The sequence below is a fragment of the Peromyscus eremicus genome, chromosome 3 (assembly GCF_949786415.1).
Source record: "Peromyscus eremicus chromosome 3, PerEre_H2_v1, whole genome shotgun sequence".
Taxonomy (NCBI): Eukaryota; Metazoa; Chordata; class Mammalia; order Rodentia; family Cricetidae; genus Peromyscus; species Peromyscus eremicus.
The window spans coordinates 10,743,329-10,751,358 of NC_081418.1; positions in this window are offsets into that span (position 1 = coordinate 10,743,329).

Here is an 8,030-nt window from a genome sequence, read left to right on the forward strand (position 1 = left end):
AAGTCTTATTAGCAAGATAACAGTAGAATCAGTTACATATCATTATTGAATAGGGCTCCAGGGAAATATTTGAAAGGATTTAAAGTGACAATAATACTTTAAAATTTAGTTTCAAGAATGTTATTAGCATAAACCCATTTCTGGTGTAATATAACTGTGGTACATTCTAAAAGAGTGGTTAATCAAAGGTCATTTAGATTGACTAGAAACTCAATAAATAGAATAAGATCTTAGTTTTCTGTAGGACATAAACATAAGCAACATAAATATTAGCTATTTAGAGATTTATTTGCGTTCTATTTTTCATATTTGCACATTAGTTTTTATTATAGTTTTTTTACCAATAGCTAAGTTATGGAACCAATATGGGTGTCCAACAGCAGAATTTGGGTAAAGAAAAGGATGTGTGTATTCAATGAAAGTTTTTTTTTCAGGCATAAGAAAGAAGCAACCACTATTTGTAGGAAAATGGATGCAACTGGAAATAATCAGATTAAGTGAATTTAGTTAGTCTTAGAAAATTTGGATATTTTCTTTTATTTGTGGGTTCTAGATTATATAACTGTATATCTGAATTGAAAATAGAAGAGGGGATAGAGGAGACTAGTGGAAGAGGGGAGAGAGAATACAACCAGAGGTGTAGAGGAGAGAAATTATTCTCAAATTACATAAGCGTAAGAATTGGCTTATGTTTGATCTGTGCATTATATCTCCTATCCTCCTAGGATTGTCTTCATGTAGCCTATAGAATTTTGAGTCTTTGTTTTAATTTACATTAAATTCTATGAAATTTTTTGTGTGTTTTCAATAATCAGCTCATTATTTTGCATTCAATACTGCATTAATTAATGTCTATGATTGTGTATATTTTCTAAGGTTTCTACTCTTGTTGATATCTATCATTATTACATTGAGCTTAGATAAAATACAAGGAGTTATTTCAAATTCAATACATTTGTTGAAATGTGTTTTTGTATCCCAGTGTGTGGTCTGTTAAGGGAAAGTTCTATGTGCTGCTAATAGGAATATATATTCCTTTGTGTTGGATAGAAAATCCTGTAAATAATCTGACAAGTCAGTTTGCTGTATAATTCCATCTAGGTCCAATGTTTCTCTGTGTACTTTTTGTTTGAATTGGTGAAAGTGTGGTATTGAAATCACCTGTTTTTGTGAAGACTAACTTTTTGGCTTTGTGTAAAGTACCATTTGTTTTAAGAAAGGATGTGTTGTCTGAGAAACCCTGTGTAATCAACAAACTGACAAAAAGTTAGCAAACTACATATTCAATATCATGCTGTGTCTCCAATAAACAAAGAACTCTTAAATCATAGGAACTAAACAATTTAAACAATTGGAAAATATATAAAAGATGCCTCACTAAAGTTAAGACAAGTACATCCATGAAAAAAATGTCCAGCATCCTTTTTATTCACTCTTTTCCATTAAGAACATGTGAATTTAAGACAAATGCAGTATCACTACACATATAGTCAGAATGCTCAAAATAAAAGAGAAATTACAGTGAATGCCTAGGAATATTGGAAAGATGTTCTCTAGAAGTGCTTAACAATTTCTTAAATTAAAAAAAATTCTAAGCTGGAAATGTCATCATACATACTGTATTAAACTCCTGAGCATTTATTATAAAGTCAAATTTTTAATAGCAAATGTATGTATAATAGCTCTGAAATTTAAAAAATAACTCAAATATTGTCCAATAATGCAATTGCTTAAAAAATGTGATACCATATTTTGTAGTATAACAATAAGCATCAAGAAAGAACACAATGTTATCAACTATAGTAGCAACATTTTACAGTAAATCTCAAGAACTTATTTCTCTAACTTAACTGAAATTCTCTGACACAAACATAATGATGTGAGGCAATGTATTTACTAATTAGATAGATTTAGTCAGTCTACAATGCAGATATATTTCAAAACACAATTTTGTACACACTAAATATCTACAATTTATAACTGTAAATTTAAAATAAATCATTGGTACAAGCAACACTCACATGAATTTCAAAAAAAATCTTGCTGAGTGAAAAACTAGCATTGACAAAATTATATCTATCTATCTATATCTATATCTACATATCTATATATTATATAGCATTCTAAACAGAACAAAATGGAAGAGGTAAGGAAAGGAAAAGATCAGTGATTGCTGAGGAGAACTGGAAGGGTTGTGGAAGGAAGTAGCTATGTTCATAACTTTATAAGGTATGATCATATACATGCTTATGCAATTGTGTGAGTATAATCACATAATTATGACAGAGCTAACTTGTAATTGTAGTAATGATCCAAAAACCTGTGAATGAAATACAATTTTGTACATTTGTACATGCATAGATGAATGAGTGTATACAAAATTTGCAAATTTTTAATAAGGCTGAGCGTTTATAGGGGAATTCATTTTTTTGGTTGTGACATACTATGATGATTCAAGAGGTGTACAAATTTCTCTTTATTGTTTAAGATACATATAAATTTAAATTGTCTCAAACTAAATAATTAAAAAACCCAGATGTTGGCATGATAAAGAGGTCATGGAAGGAGGATGAATAATGTTAATGTGAATTATGTCAGTGAAAAAATTCATGAAAAACTTTTTTTTATTTCAGAGATTACAACATGAATTTTTTTTAATTTTTGGCTTGGAGATGTTTTAAATCCTTGGTTATAAAAGAAAAAAGATGGGATTAAATACTAAAAGAGTTCACTTATTTTTCTTTACTGAAAGTGAGTCTACATTTATGGTAAATTCTGGACCTAAGTATATCCCCTCTCATAGTAGGAGTTATCGTTTCTGTGATTAAACACCATGACCAAAGCATCTTGAGGAGGAAAAGGTTTATTTGGCTTAAGCTTCCAAGTCACTGTTCATTGTCAAAGGAAGTCAGGACAGGAACTCAAACGGCAGGAATTTTCATGCAGGAGCTGATTCAGAGGCCATGGAGGAGTGCTGCTTACTGGCTTGCTCCTCATGGCTTGCTCAACTTGTTTTCTTATAGAGCCCAGGGCCACCAGCCCAGGGATAGCACCACCCACTAAGGGCTCTTCCAGCAGTCACTAATTAAGAATTGCCTTAAAGCTTGATATCAGAGAGGCATTTTCTCATTTGAGATTCCCTCCTTCAGATAACTCTAAGTTGTGTTAAGTTGACATAAAACTGTTGGGTATACCAACTTTAACAAAGGTACCTGGATACCAAGACATAAAGCATACTACAACACTCTTCTCATGATCTCAGAATCTAAATGTGTAGTGCTACCCAGAAAAATGTTTGGAGCTTTTATTTGTGCATTCTCAGAGCAATTGTAACATTTTACTGCTGCCTGTAATATTCAATTACAGAGGAAGAATTAGATGACCTTGCTTTCAAGTCAAGCTGACCCACTGTGCATTCCCTATCCATTATTCCTTTTCTTTTCCTTCCAACCTTCCTTCCTTCCTTCCTTCTGAACTTCATTCCAACCTTCCTTCCTTCCTCTTCTTCCTTTACTTCTCTTACTTTCTTCTTCCTTCTTTCTTTCTTTCTTTCTTTCTTTCTTTCTTTCTTTCTTTCTTTCTTTCTTTCTTTCTTCCTTTCTTCATTCCTTCCTTCCTTCTTTCCTTTCTTTCTTTCTTTCTTTCCTTCCTTCTTTCTTTTGAGACAGGATTTCTCTGTGTAGCTCTGCCTGTCCTGGAACTCCTTTTGTAGACCAGGCTGGCCTTGAACTCAGAGATCCAATTGTCTCTGACTCAAAAGACCTGGCTTTAAAGTCATCCAATTGTGAACTTTTATTAATATTGATTTTTTCATTCATTTAATAATAGTAATAATACAAGACTTAGTGGTTTTTCTGCATACTAAAATTTTAAATTAGTTAGCAAGTTATCTGAAACTTCCATCCATCCACCCACCCTCTATCTGTCTGTCTATCTATCTATCTATCTATCTGTCTGTCTGTCTGTCTGTCTATCTGTCTGTGTATCTATCTCTCTACTATCACTTACCTACATATCATCTATCTCTATCATGTATATATTGTCTTTCACAATGTCCAGTTAATACTCCATTTCTTTTTCTGTGTTTTGTTTTTGAGATTTGGATGCTTATATTAAGCTCCTTATTTCATAATACCGACATTTTTAAACAAGGAATTGTATGCTCACTTCTATTATATGACACTAGGGCCTAATATGCTGGTTAACTAAAAGATCTCCTTGTTCTCTTCTTTCTTTTTCTCTTCTCTTATTTATTCTCTCTGTCTGCCAGCCCCACATATCCCTCCCTCTGCCTAGCTTTTGGCCATTCAGCTCTTTATTAGACCAATCAGGTGCCTTAGACAGGAAAGGTGAAACAAATGTAACACATCTTTACATAATTAAACAAATGCAGCGTAAACAAATGTAACACACCTTTACCCAGTTAAAGTAACATTCTGCAGCATAAAGGAATGTAACGCATCTTCGCATAGTTAAATATTTCACAACATGTATGTATTATGTAAATTCAAACTGTTAAAATTTGACCTGAGAGGCAGTGCAATTAACTGATTTGTTAGATTTTTAGCATGTAATTTATGTTCTGCTACATATATTGAGGAACCCACAAACGAAATGAAAGTCTATTATTTAAAGATAGTGTGTCTTTTTTTCTACTTTTTAAAACTATAAAATAGTTAGAGATTTGGGGATATTAGCTCAGTCAGATGTGAATACATCTGTGGGAAGCCCAGAGGGTTCACTGGCTCTGTGCACCTTGGCACAGACATTTATTGAAAACAAATCTTTTTTTTTTGCCCCTCATTCCATTACCATTTTAAGAGCCACTATGTTTATAGAATCAGTGTGGTGAATTAGCCTCTAAATGATGTATGAAATGAAATATCCTTGCCAACTTCAGATAATGGGCTGAGTTCTGTTATGCTCAGTTACTTCTTTGAATGTGTGCATGTTCAATCCTATTTAACTTTCCTGTATTTTCTACTACAAGAACCCCAACCCCCCAAAAAAAAACTTCTTTAAAACCTGGCAAGATACAAGAAGCATAGTATTAAGGATCACTGGGACTAATTTAGGACTTCACCTTGACATTGAACTGCATCCCACATACTAGTTATGAATAGAATTATTGTGTTTTCTCCATCTATAAATGTTACAAAGAGCTTAAATAGCCACTCAGATTTATTCTCTGCCGAGGAAATTATAAATCCATTCAAATAGTCTAAGACTATATTACTAATATCTATGAATTCTTGCACTGAACTGTCCAAAGCCCATCCACTATCTGTAACAAGATCAAACAGTTGTGTCTGATTTAACCATCCAAAGTCTTTCAAATTCATTTTCCAAATATGAAATCATTCAACCATTAATGTTTCAAGGGGAAATATGCAATTCAAAATTCAGCCTAGTCTATTTAATAAAACTGGTGCATTTTATTTTAAAAAAACTATACTGATTTACTCTTTAAAAAGTAAGAATTATCTACAATGACTTTTAAGTAGTCTCAAATATCCCTCAAACAAAAATAACTATTTTAAATCAATAAAATGACAAGTATATAGGGGCCTAGAGAGACTTCTATGTGTGGCCTTATTCCATCTTGATTCAAGGTCAGAAAGTCCAAGCTTGTTTTATCCCACAAGGCTGTATAATAGGCTATTTTGGCCAAATACATGGTTACCAGGTATCTTACACTACAAGGCCTAATTACAGGATGCTTTGCTGTAATTCATGGCTACTAGATGTTTTGAGAATTAGGGAAATGTTTACATTTGTCTGTACTTTGTACCTTCAGTCATAGTGTCCTTGAGAAGGGGAAGTCTTTTGCCTCTCCCCTTGCTGGTGTATAAACAGCTCATGAGGAATAAAGAATAAACCCTTCAAGGACTGTTCAATCTTTGAGCAGGCCCCAGCGCAAGTAGCTGTCATAAAAAGATCCAATCATTACAATTTAGACTGTTTCAGGTCCCCAACATAAAGCATGCCTAGTGAGTATATTCTAGACACAAATAAAGAATAAAATCTTTGTACAGATACCTAATTCACGGCAGCTGACTCCTTTCACTTAAATTCTAGTCGAAAGTCATTTTAATTAACAACTTTACCTTGGATTGTTTGCACACTATTTTATGTCAAATTAGTTATATATTTTTTTTTTTTTTTTGGTTTTTTGAGCAGGGTTTCTCTGTGTAGCTTTGCGCCTTTCCTGGAACTCACTTGGTAGCCCAGGCTGGCCTCGAACTCACAGAGATCCGCCTGGCTCTGCCTCCCGAGTGCTGGGATTAAAGGCGTGCGCCACCACCGCCCGGCTAGTTATATTTTTCTACAAAAACTCTTATCTATGATCATAAAATATCTATTTTAAACACTGAGTTGCAATTTTGATATATTCTATAAAATTTATCCTTATTTTGTCCACACAAACCAACTTCAGTGAACATAAAAGAATATTGATATATGTCTATGTTGATCCTCATGTCTTTTTTGGATAAACCTGAGTGGAATCTATGAAACGTGTTATTGCAGAATGCTTTGGAGGAATGTTCTGAAAGTAAGGAAAGAAGAAAAATGGAAGTAGCAGTTAATGCCAGTATATTTGGAAGGGAGGCAACAATCAGTCTTCAGTGGAGCTTGAGCAAGTCTTGTCTAATGCTCAGGTGAGGAGACCAGCAATTGTATCCTCACACTGAACATTAATAGAATGTGTTCCACTCCTGATGCTCCACTCAGGATGCAGCAGCTCTCTACCTAGGATCTCCTCTGTGAGCCAAACCCTGTAGTCAGAGTCTGAAGAAATGATCTGGCCTGTGTTCTCATCATCTACCTGATATACTTCTTAAATCCAGTTGTTTTCTATTCCAGTTCATGGGAATCTGTGAACAATTCTTTCAAAGTTATGCTTAATGTTTCTGAATTACTGTGAGAGGAAATCAGTGGGATAAATTTCATAGCAGCCACAGGTTGTTTTGGGAGCCATAGTAGAGATGCATTCCTAATTCCTCTATAATTCACACAAGAGTTCCTCACTCTTTTTTAGCACAGTTGCTAGAGAGGCAGCTTAACATGTGAAATGATCTAGTACCTCATCCTTGAGTTGGTCAAAGACTCTAGATATGATGCTCTATTTCATTTATATTTTTACCTTAAAGTGTGGCAAAAACATCAAGAGGTACTCCAAGAGACCAGCTGAATCTAATGCTTGCTTTTTCTTTTACTTACTTTGTTAAAGCCATACTAGCTCCTCCAAATGGTGACAGTTGACTGTCTCTTTCTATGGTGACTTCCGTTCCTTCCTTTCTGAATTTTGGCACAAAGAACAAACCAAATACAACCAGGGATAGTGTTACCTTAAAGTTTGGTGAGATTCTTACTGCTATTTAATTGAAGTATTTATACTTTGGGAGACAATAAAGTAGAGTTTTGAGGTGAAATTATATAATCAGGTTAATATAGCAATGCACTCTAGAGCCTACATTTAAAAAAAAAAATTACTGGGTCCAAAATGTCAATAGTCCTGAGTTTAGAAAAGTCTTGTGTGGATTAGAACATCAAGCTAGAAGCTTCTGGCATCTGTGAAATGTGGTACCATTACTAGATACAATGACATCACGCCAGCCATCACTTCACTTCTCGTATAACACAGCTTCTCCAGCCAGAAATTATATTATATAGTCTGATGTCTTGCTGAATCAACGTTTTATAAAATCTTATATAATGAATCTTGCATAATTTTGTTAGGAAGAAAGACTAACCTGTGCTTGAAATATGTGTCACATTTATGCCAATCAATAATAATTACTACCTTTCTGGGGTATGAGAGTCAGTGAAAAAAATCTTTAAGTGACTGATTGACTTAAATAAAGATTGATGTTCAGTTAGGGGCATGGTATTAGTTTCTTCAAATTTTGATGTTCAGCAATAAGAACATCTACATTCCCTTGGAGAATAGAAGCCTAAGGTGTTTTATCCATTAGCTGATGGACTCTGTATTTGATATGCTTTATTGCCAGTTTGACATATCTTACAGT